Source organism: Arachis hypogaea, chromosome 11 (genome assembly GCF_003086295.3).
Source record: "Arachis hypogaea cultivar Tifrunner chromosome 11, arahy.Tifrunner.gnm2.J5K5, whole genome shotgun sequence".
Lineage (NCBI taxonomy): Eukaryota > Viridiplantae > Streptophyta > Magnoliopsida > Fabales > Fabaceae > Arachis > Arachis hypogaea.
This window is the reverse complement of record NC_092046.1, coordinates 45895365-45908016: the sequence shown is the minus strand read 5'-3', so window position 1 is coordinate 45908016 and position 12652 is coordinate 45895365.

Genomic DNA, 12652 nt, shown 5'->3' with positions numbered 1-12652 from the left:
AACCTCTACAGCGAGTATCACAAGGGTTACGGGCACAAGACCCAAGACTGCTTTGACCTAAAGGACGCCCTCGAGCAAGCCATCAGGGACGGCAAACTCGCCGATTTCTCCCACCTTATAAGGGAACCAAGGAGACGCAACCGGGACCACGACAGCGAAGATAGATCCCGACCAACGAGGCGACGACAAGAACCAGAGGGTGACGACCACGGTCTCACGGTGGTAAACGTGGTGACGGCCAGCAATACCGCCCCGAAGTCGAAATCGGCACAGAAGAAAGATGCCAAGGTCCTAGCGGTCTCCACCTCACCCGTTAGTAGTCTTAAGGGTCTCCCACCTTTCTCTTTCGGCCCGGAGGACCAATGGTTCGACGAGGTGCCGGAAAGTCCGCCCATGGTCATCACGGCTAGGGTCGGAACTGGCCTCGTCAAACGAATCCTGGTAAACACAGGGGCAGACTCAAATATCATGTTCCGAAACGTTTTCGATGCCTTAGGACTGAGAGATTCCGACCTGACGACCCACCAGCACGGTGTGGTAGGGTTAGGCGACCACTTCATCAAGCCCGACGGAATCATCACACTCCCGACCTCTGTGGGACAAGGGCAAAGACGGAGAACAGTCATGGCAGACTTTGTGATATTACGAGATTCGACGGCTTATAACATCATCCTGGGGAGAAAGACCATTAACGACCTGGGGGCAGCTATCATTACGAAACTACTGGTGATGAAGTTCATCACCGATGACGGATCCGTGGGATCCCTCAGGGGCGACTTGGAAACGGCGGTCGCTTGCGACCACGCCAGCCTTTCTCTCAGGAAAAAATCCAAAGAAGCGTCAGGGGTCTTCCTGGCCGACCTGGATGCCAGGGTAGACGACAAACCCAGACCAGAGCCAGAAGGAGACTTGGAAAAGTTCAGAGTCGGCGAGGAGGACGATAAATTCACATTCATAAACAGAAACCTCCCCCACGAGATAAAGGAGCCTTTGATGGAAATGATCAGGGCCAATGCCGACCTCTTTGCCTGGACACCTGCCGACATGCCCGGGATAGATTCCCAGCTCATGTCGCATCACCTGGCAGTAAAGGCAGGAGCCAAACCAGTGGCCTAGAGAAGGAGAAAAATGTCGCAGGAAAGGGCTGAAGAGGTGGCCAAGCAAACGGCCAGCCTCCTAGAAGCGGGATTCATCCGGGAACTGGACTACTCGACTTGGTTGTCGAATGTAGTTCTGGTTAAAAAACACAATGGGAGGTGGAGAATGTGTGTGGACTACTCTGACCTCAACAAGGCCTGTCCCAAGGACTGCTACCCCCTGCCTAATATTGATGCACTTGTTGACGCAGCGGCAGGGTTCAGGTATCTAAGCTTCATGGATGCCTACTCAGGGTACAATCAGATACCGATGCACCGACCCGACGAGGAAAAAACAGCGTTCATAACGCCAGGAGGCATCTATTGTTACAAGGTAATGCCGTTTGGTCTAAAAAATGCTGGGGCCACGTACCAAAGGTTGATGAACAAGATATTCAGCGAACTCATGGGCAAAACAGTAGAAGTCTATGTGGATGACATACTCGCAAAGACCGCACGACCCGACGATCTCCTGAGCGACCTTAACGGCGTTTTCTCGTCCCTACGGCAACACGGCATGAGGCTTAATCCGCTCAAATGCGCGTTCGCCATGGAGGCCGGAAAGTTCCTGGGTTTCATGATCACTCAAAGAGGAGTGGAAGCCAATCCCGAAAAGTGCCAGGCGGTCCTTCAAATGAAGAGTCCGGGTTGTATCAAAGACGTCCAGAGACTTGTCGGAAGATTGACAGCTTTATCCCGTTTTCTCGGCGCATCGGCAGCAAGAGCCCTACCCTTCTTCAATTTAATGAGAAAGGGAATGACGTTCGAATGGACCCCAGCGTGCGAAGAGGCATTCAACCACTTTAAGGAAATCTTGGCGGCACCACCAGTTCTCGGGAAACCCAGAGCCGGAAAACCGCTCTACCTCTACCTGTCAGTAACCGAGGAAGCGCTTGCCGCGGTCCTCGTTACAGAAGAAGCAAAGACACAACAGCCCATTTACTTCGTGAGAAGGGCACTCCAGGGACCAGAGCTGAGGTACAGCAAACTGGAAAGACTGGCGCTGGCGCTCCTAGTGTCCTCCCGAAGGTTAAGACAATACTTCCAGAGTCACCGTATAGTCGTGAGGACAGATCAGGCGATTCGACAAATACTGCAAAAACCTGATTTGGCTGGTAGGATGATGACCTGGGCCATCGAGCTCTCACAATATGACCTACAGTATGAGCCCCGACATGCAATCAAGGCCCAGGCAATGGCAGACTTCTTGGTGGAGGTAACGGGGGACCCTCTCGAGGAAACGGGCACACGGTGGAGGCTTCATGTGGACGGAGCCTCCAACCAAACGTCCGGAGGAGCAGGGGTCATCTTGGAAAGCCCAGCAGGGGTCATCTATGAGCAATCGACCAAGTTTGAGTTCCCAGTGTCGAACAACCAAGCAGAATATGAGGCTCTCCTGGGCGGACTAATGCTGGCTCGGGAAGTCGGGGCTACGAGGGTCGAAGTATGCAGCGACTCCCAAGTCGTCACCTCACAGGTAAATGGGAGCTACCAAGCCCGGGACCCCCTCCTCCAAAAATACTTGGAAAAGGTTAAGGAAATGACAAGCCAGTTCCAGGAGGTCATCGTCCAGCACGTTCCAAGAGAAAGGAACACGCGGGCAGACCTCCTGTCGAAGCTGGCGAGCACAAAGCCAGGATCGGGTAACCGGTCGCTCATCCAAGGCATGGTGAAGGAACCAACGGTCGCCCTCCACTTGACGGAGTCGAGCCCCTCATGGCTGGACCCCATCACCAACTTCCTGGAACTCGGCAAGTTGCCCGAAGATGAGAAAGCAGCCAAAGCTTTAAGAAGGGAGGCGGCCAGATATGCAATCATACAGGGACAACTATTCAAAAAGGGACTTAGCCAGCCCCTATTGAAGTGTTTGCACCCCGACCAAACGGACTACGTGCTTAGAGAAGTCCATGAGGGGTGTTGCGGACACCACATCGGGGGCAAAGCCCTAGCAAGGAAGCTCATCCGAGCAGGATACTACTGGCCGACAATGATGAAGGACTCAAAGGAATTCGTCAGAAAATGCACGAAGTGTCAACAAAACGCCAACTTCCACAAGGCACCGGCCTCCGAGCTAAGCTCGCTAACGACTACACGACCTTTTGCACAATGGGGAGTCGACCTCCTGGGACCTTTCCCGGTCGGCCCAGGACAAGTCAAATACCTCATTGTCGCCATTGACTACTATACCAAATGGGTGGAGGCTGAACCACTAGCCACGATATCGTCCTCCAACTGCCGGAAGTTCATGTGGAGGCAGGTGATAACCCGTTTCGGTATCCCAGAGGTCGTTATCTCGGACAACGGGACCCAGTTCACCGACAAGAAGTTCATGGAATTCCTTTCTGGCCTGGGGATAAAGCAAAAGTTCTCCTCAATAGAACACCCCCAAACAAACGGGCAGGTAGAGGCCGCAAACAAAGTCGTCCTCCTTGGTCTAAAGAAGCGCCTAGACAATAAGAAAGGAAGCTGGGCTGACGAACTCTCCTCCGTCTTATGGTCTTACCAGACAACCGAGCAAAGCGCTACGGGGGAAACTCCCTTTCGCCTAACATACGGGGTCGATGCGGTGATACCAGTCGAAATTGGCGAACCGAGCCCCCGACTACTACTCGCAGGCATGAGCGAAGCGGTCGAGAAAGACCTGATTGAGGAAACGAGGGAGATAGCTCACCTAACAGAAACGGCGCTGAAACAAAGAATAGCCCTGCGTTACAACGCAAAAGTCCTCAAACGAGATTTCGAGGAAAGGGACCTCGTCCTGCGACGCAATGACATCGGCGTCCCGACCCCAAGGGAAGGCAAGCTGGCGGTAAACTGGGAAGGACCCTACAGGGTAAGGGAGGTACTCGGCAAAGGTGCTTACAAGCTCGAAAGACTCGACGGCAAGGAAGTACCCAGAACATGGAATGCGGGTAGCCTAAGAAGGTTCTACCCATGACCAGACGATTCGCCGAACTGAGAACTTAAAGAAATAAGTAAATACCCGCTTTGTCCACATGACAATCTACCTTTTTATCTTGTCAAATATTCACCATATTGGTTAAATTGCTTGGCTAACGATTAACTCATACTTGGTTAATTTGCTTTTTACTCATGCTTGTCTACTTGTCTACTTTTTTACTTCTTCCCTACGTACGACGCACACGAACGCGTCTTAAAACGGCAGACCAGGACTGATCACCCCGGGGGCCATCTTAGTTACGGCCAAAGCAAACTGCGACGACAACATGACCATGCAATCCAAGCCATAACTATCACAAAACGGGAAAACGGGCGCGAGCCCCCCAAGAGAAATAACAACAAATACAATAAACGACAACCCGGCTAAACGACCAAATAAGTATAACTTACAAAGAGTCAAAACAAAGAACGAACAACAGGTTGTTCAGCAAATGTATTACAAAACATCCTAAGTTACAAGACTTCACTTCCTCGGCATGTTAACAATCTTTCCGTCCTGGATAGTCTTGAAAACGCCAATTGACGACGTGTCGAAATCAGGAGCTGCGATCCTCAGCTGAGCCTTCAGGGCATCTTCGGTCATCAAGATAGCATTCTTCCCTTGCTCCTTGGTCACCTTAAGCTTCTTCTTAAGCTCAGCGGCCTCTGCTTTAGCGGCCTTCGCCTCCGAGACGGCCTGCTCCCGCTCTTTTTCCAAAACGACAACCCGACCCTGAGCGGCGTTCAGTTGACCCTCCAATGTCATCTCGCGCTCAAGAAGCCGGGCCACAGTCTCATCGGACGCCTTCAACCTCTCCGCAACAAACGACGACTTCTCCTCAGCAGCGCTAAGCTTTCCCCCCATCTCGGACAGCTGACCCTGGAGGAGTTCAACTTGAGCCTTAAAGTCATTGTTCGCCTTAACAGAGGACTCAAGCTTCCTCCGAAGCGCCTCCATACCGGATAACTCGAATTCGGCCTTCCGAGCTATCACGGCCCCACGAAGCAAGGTGCGATACATCCATCTCGCTTGCCCGGACAGTTCGGTCTCGTGAAAATGCTCTTCTGTCCCGGGTATCAGTTGGGAGTCAATAAATTTGGTAGCATCAAAGTTCCTCTCCATTATGGTAAGGGCCCCTTCGGGGCTGGAAGACATCTTTCGCTTCTTGGGAGTATGGATAAGCTCCACGTCACTATCCGGATGAGGGGTGAGAGTCACGTGCCCATCAGCGGACCCTTCCTCGCGGGTAGGGGAAACCTGACCCCCTACGGCCTGTTTTCCCGACGTTTCGGTATCCCGGGAAGAAGGCGCAGCCTGATTCTCCTTCTCCCCTGAAGGACCCTCCGACTTACCGACATCCTTCTCTTCGGCATTCTCGTCATCACTTGCCTCAAAAAAGGTCTTCATCAGATTCTCAAGACCGGTCACGGTGGCAGACATTTCCACTGCAACAAACAACATGCACGTTAGTCGTTAGATCGGAAAGAGAAAAACAACGACAAAGAAACATAGGCAAACAAAGAAGACAACTCACGAATATAGCTCCTGACGGCCTCCCGTTCACCCATAAGAAGATGTGGGTTCACGGGGTTCTTTTCAAAGATAGCAAAAAGGACGTCGGCTATCTGCTTATCTACAGCCGACAACCTTTTGTACATCACTTTGATGAAAGGATTCGACCCCGCGCCAAAACTCCAGTAAGTCTGGATAAGGCGCTCCCCCTCTAACGACAACCAGAAGGGATGACGACCCTTGACGGGACGAACCTTGAAGTACTTATCTTTAAAACCGTGGTAGGAGTCCTCAAAAAGGCCAAAAATCTTCCTACCCTGGGCAGAACGGAAAGAAAGAAACCCTTTTCTCGCCTTCCCCTGTTTAGAGGGGTTGGTAAGGTTGAAATAAAAGAGAAAAACGTCCACCGACGCCGGCAGCTCCAAGTAATCGCAGACCATTTCGAAGCAGCGGATCGAAGCCCAGCTGTTCGGATGAAGCTGAGACGGGGGGACGGATATCCGGTTCAGCAGCGCCATTTGAAACTCGGAGAACGGTATCCGAACGCCAACTTGCGTGAACATGGACTTATAAAACCAGATCCAATCGGGGACACGAGGGGAGTGAAAATTGAGCTCATAAATACGCTCATGGGGAGCAGGGACAATGGCCTCGTAGTTGGCCTCTTCGTCAGTCCCCCCACACAAGTAGCCGGCTTGCCGGAACTCGGTCAACTCCTCCAAGCCCATCTGGTTGGGTGAGCTCCTTATATCGTCGGTCACCCAAGCATACGGGTCGTAAGCCGCACCAGATCCTGAAGATCGGGAGACAACGCGAGGCATACCTACAGCGGGGTACCACTCTGTTAGTCTATGAGGTCGGGAGCCCGAAAAAACTCAGAAACTACACCTTTTCAACTCAATCGTGACCAAACACAGCTAAAAACTACGCCTACCACATAAACCACCCAAAAACCTATCCTAGAATGGTACCCCTCCCCTAACTCACCTACCCCAACATTGAAAAACCTTTCGACAAAAATAAACTAGCCATGCAACAAACGCAAGCAGCAATCGCACAGCAGCAGGACATAACACAGATACCAAAGGAAAGAGACCAAAAAATTACCTGGAATGATGAAAGAAACTTGGACTGAAAGTTGAAGCAGGAGGGAGTTCGCACTGGAAGCTTTGGATGTTAGGGAGAGAAGGAGTTGGAAATAGTAAGAGTGGGAGGTGGATAGAGAGAAAACTGTTTAAAAACCACCTGCAAAAGCGCGAAAGGAAGCAAGGGCAAGATAGTCTTTGCGCGCAGGTTTTTTCAAATCATTATGAGCATTAAATGCCCAGCGCGGAGAACGAAACGGCAAACAGATGCCACAGCAGACCAAGAGACACGCGCACAAGAGACGCGTCTCTCCCACGATCAGCCGACCCAACGACAACGTATGAACGTAGACATCACGCGCCACCGATGGCCCTCACGGCCATCGCTGACACGTCGGGGGCACTGTTACGGCCTGGCCCAAATTCACGCGGGTCAACCCGACCCGAGTTCCCTCCGGCCCAGCAACACGCCCTCCACCCGACCCGGACACGCGTCCCGTACGGCTTGCACACAGCTGTGGGACAGCGTCCTTGAGGGTATGGGCCTGTCCACTTGAGGGGCCCACTACTGACATGTATATAAGGGGAGACTGGCTCTCCCCCCGAGGTAAGTCACATACTCTATCACCCTTTCCACCTGCACACCTTACTGACAAGAGCGTCGGAGTGCCTTTGCAGGTGGCACCCCCCTCTCACGCGAAGTGCTCGGGACCTCGCGCACCGCTGACCGGCAGTCCACGACTTGACGAGCCCCTACCATCATCCCGGATCACAACCCAAATCGTTCATCAACCGACTTACCGAACAATTTTCATTTATTCCATTATATTCTTCTTAACCACAATCTTATCCTCAAAATTATGGAAAAAACAAATGTAAATTTTAATTAAAAATATAAATTCTAATTACAATTAACAAAAATAATAGTTAATTTTAAAATAATAATTTATATTTTTATTCTTTAATTAATTATGTTATTTCTATTTTACTGTTCATAATAAATTAAACACTAGAATTTTGTTGTTAAAAAAAATTGGGAAGTATTAGGTAAACAATAAAAATTTTGAATAACATGAACAACCACCAATTAAATGAAAATATACTACGTTTTAATTTAATGCTACTAATTAAATTTACTCTTTTAACCTTATTAATTCACATTATTTACATATTGTTCAAAAATCTTGTTGACTACCTATACTTTTCCAAAAAAAAAAATTTGACCCACTAAATGTACAAAGTAATTTTACTTTATGAGTTGACCCACAATGGAGGTCCAAATTATTGCTAGGATTCAATATCTTCTCATTCTCATGGTTGAAGAGAAGAGACACCATATAAGCACTGTCATCTCTCTGCCTTACCACTGCAATTCTCGGAGATGCACTCGTTGGCGCCTCTACGTCCAATTCATACCCACCTCTCCACGGCGCTCATCGGCCGCCTTTTCTTTCGGACATACCTACGCCCGAAATCGCCACTTCTTCTTGCTCCTTCACGGTTCACGTCTCATCATCACGGTCCCAAGGGAACACTGCCGTTGTGAGTAATGGTGGCTTGAACATAATCGGAGAAACGCGATAGAACCCTCCACCACTCATTCGAGGATCTTCGGTGCCGGTTGCTACTGTCACTGCACGAGAGTTCGTCGCTGAATCTGGAGAGCCATGCTCTTCTCGCTTCTCCTTCACAGAGGCGCCAACCTCGACGCCGCTTCTGCTCGTGTCAGGCCTCGACGAGATTAATGGAGTAAAGATTGGGAGGGATCCTTCTGAGCGCGGTCGTAGTCCCCTTGCTCGCTTGCTCGATCGACAACGTGTCTGTCTATATGCCATGGAGTATGCCTCCGATTGTTATTTTCTGATCTTCTATTTCTTCTTAACATGAATCTAGAATCTCTATCAATAGTGTTGCTAAAGTTGTTTCCTGTTGTGTTAGGTTTTGATCTGTTGTGGTTGTTGAGTATGTTGCTTCTTCATTCCTCTCTATTTTTTTTTTAAATTGTAATTGTTGACTTTGAATGCTTCGATTGTATATTTACATTTTCTACTTCTAAATTTGTTGAATTATTATTGATTAGTTGAAAAAGTCTGTTACATCATTATCTATCCTACCATTGGGCTACTTTGAATCGAATGAGTCCTAAAATGACAATAACCAATGGAACAGTAGCAACAAACCATGAACCAGACCATGAAGATGAAGAACCACTAATCATATTTGATAATGAGGATGTAAAGGAGGGAGTTCCGGGATGTCGTAACAACAGTTTGGTAGGGAGAATACTATCAAATAAGAGCATCAACCCAACATGGATACAATCTGCAATGATGAATATATGGAGAAATCCAGAAAAAATGCGTGTAGTGGAACTCAATCCTAATATCTACCAATTCTTCTTCTCCAAAGAAGTAGATCTGGAACGGGTGCTTAAGGGGAGCCCTTGATTCTTCTGTAACTATTGGCTAGTTGTTCGATTCAAAATTTTTGAAAAATCTTATTATAAGTCAATTTCAATTATTTATTCATTAAAAGCTTTAATTTTAGTATTTATTTTATTAAAATTAATTAAATTAAATTTTAATAATTAAATTAAATATTTTATCTAATTTTATAATTATGGGATAATTTTTATATTTAAATTATAAAATTTAGTAATTATAAAATAATAAAAAAATTTACATAATCTGATTTAAATAATTAAAATTTTAGAATTTAATATTTTAATTTTATAAATAAAAAAATTTAATTATATTATCTCTAATTATTGAATTAGAGTATTTATTTAAAAAATAATTTATAAATTAATAATTATATAGTATTTCTACAAATATTAGTATTGGATTAAAGTAAGTTTTCAATTACTCTATTACTCTTAATTTTAATAAAATTATTAAACTACTCCTAACCCTAACTCTAATACAACACACTCATCTCTCACTTTCCAAACTCTAGCCGTCACCCCAACCCCCATTTTCTTACTTTCTCTTAACGGAAGCACACTAAACAAACACACACATAGAAACTGAAAAAAAAAAAAAAAGAAAGGGAAAAAGGGTAGAAAAGCTATCCTGCGAGTTGAGGAAGAAGAGAGAAGAGAGGGTGCGCATGCGAGGGAAGGGCGGCATTGCTGTCGCCGCCGTTGCTGGGCTGCCGCTGTTGAAGCCAAGCGCCACACCCAACTACTGTTGAGTTGTCCTGCTGATTCCACCAATGCTGACGATGAGAGGAATCATCGCCATTCGTGCCTCCTGTCGCTGTTAGCTTCGCGCCGTCCTCCCATGGCCGTTGCCGTCGAGCCACGCCCGCGCCGCCGTTGCATTGCCATTGCCGAGGAGAGGAAGAAAGGAGCAGCTGTCATGGTTGTTGTCGTGTTCCTGGTCGTTGCCAAACTCGCCATCAAGCTCGAAGAGGAAGAGCTGTGTCCCGCGCCACTGCTGTTCAAGGAGATGTGCTCCGTCACTGTTCTGCCGCCGTAAAACCGTTTTGCCGCTACTTGGTTCAGTTTCTTCTTAGTTACAATAAGCTTTTCGTTCCGAAAAGTCCTTTGGTCGCTATTCTGTTATCTTAGCTGAGGTTTTGGCAGTGTTAATTGTTATAAGATTGAGTTTCGATTATTATATGTTGCAATTAGCTCATTAGTTCGTGAGTTGGCTTGATTATATATATATATATATATATATATATATATATATATATATATTAATGATCTTAATTATTTAAGATTTTATATTTATTTTTTATATATAATATTGATGTAGGACATAAATAAAAAATTTATAAAATTGATTTTTTAAATATTTTTTTAAAATATCTAAGTTATAATTTATTGATATAGAATTTTAAATTATGTTTCTATTATTTGAGCCAGCTTGTGAGCTTGAGCCAGCTCGTGAGCTTTCGATGAGACGAGCTTGAGCTTAAGAAATAAGCTCGACTGCTAATGAGCCGAGCTGTGAGGCAAGCTCAATTTTTGTGAGCCGATCTTGAGTTCGATTTTGCTCGTCTCAGCTCGGCTCACTTCTAGCCTTAAGTCTGCCACCATTGCGGGCCAAGAGAAAACGAGTTTGTGACGCATTTTAGAGTTTTCGAGTTTTGACAATCAAGATAGGGGCACTCTCCTTAAACTTATTTTAATCTCAAGAATTGTTATAAGTCGATATTGATGCAAATAATATATCTATGATGATTATGTGAGTTTTATAGATTGAATTGAGTTGTTTTGGATAAATGATTGATTTATTGATTGATTAAATTGGTTTCTGAATTGTGATATAATGATTACTGAGTATTTGAATGTATATTGATAATTGAGGTTGAATTATTGTGATTTACTGGACTGGTTGATTTGAATTATGGGTTTTTGCTGATTTTTTTGAGTTGAGTTGGAGTTGTTGAGATAATGATTTATCAGAATTTATTTTGAGAATTGGAATTAATTTGAGATATCGGAATTGGTTTTGTTTGAAGCGTTATTTAAAAGGAAAATTTGATTTAAAAATTATATTATCTGATTTCGATTTATTACAGAAAGAGTCATGTTTTTAGTTCGATTATTGAGAAAAAATTATGTTTTAGTTTTATTTATTTATTAAGAAATTATGTTTTGAGTTTTATTTAGTTAAGAAAAGAATTATATTATTTTAAATTCGATTTACCAAGAAAAGGTTTATGTCTCGAGTTGGAATTATTTAAGAAAAGCATTATGTTTTGAGTTTGATTCAATATGAGAAAAAAAGGTTATGTTTGGATTTGAAATAAAGGATTACTTTTGAGGAGTTTGGTGATTTATGATATTTGAATTTGATTAGTAAAGAGATGATTTTTGAGTCCTTGAAAAGTTAGTAAACTTGAGAAAGAGTTTCATTTGAGTACTTTTAATGAAAGGGTTATGTTTTGAAAGGTATTTAGTGAATTTAAAATAAATAATTTTTTTAAGGCTTATGAAAGAGATTTAAACTGGAAAATAGTTTTGAAGTTGGTTTGAGGAAAGATGGATTGGTTAGAGTTGAGACATGATGAGAATGGTTGTGGTATTGAAGGATGAGGATGAATGAATTTGATTGAGATGGATGAGGGTGATTATAATGTTAAGAGGTGATGAACGATCAATTTTGATTGAGGTATGAATAGAATGGTTTTGAAAATGATTTACTTGCAGTGGAGTGATTCCACTTGTTGTAGTAGAGTGATTCTACTTGCCTTGTAATACAGTGGAGTGATTTCACTTGCCACAGTAGAGTGATTCCACTTGCCGCAGCGAAGTGATTCTGTTTGCCATCACTTGTAGTGGAGTGATTCCATTTGCCACAGTAAAGCAATTCTACTTGCCTTGTAATGCAGTGGGGTGATTCCACTTGCCGCAGCAGAGTGTTTCCGTTTGCCATCACTTGTAGTGGAGTGATTCCACTTGCCGAAGCGGAGTGATTCCGTTTGCCAGTTATACCTATCTGGGTAGATGCAGTGGAGTGATTTTACTTGCTTTGGACATGTCGGGTTTGGCTGTATAACCGACATATGATATCATTGGCCAGTAGAACAGGCATGCATCATATGCATCTATGTGACATTGTTTGGGTGTGTATATTTTATTTGGTTTGCCTATGTGAATAATTCTGTTTAACTGCTAACTGCTATATTTGATGTAATTGCTCTTGATTGTGCTTGAACTACATTACCTATAATTGTGATTGTTGGTTCGGATGATGTTGGTTGAAGTGTGATTTGTTTGTGTTGGGCTAAAGGCCATGATATGATATTATTTTGGGCCAGAGGCCATAATGTGATCTTGTGTTGGGCCGGAAACCGTGATTTGGTTATGTTTGGGACGAAGGCCGTGATTGGATAGATCGGTGGTAAGTTTGATGAAATTGCTCAATTAATACATGTAGTGAAAGGTTATGAGATATAGTGTTTAATTGAAGTTTTTATAAATTGGAAACATGAATATGAATTTTTGGGTAATTAATTAATAGTTT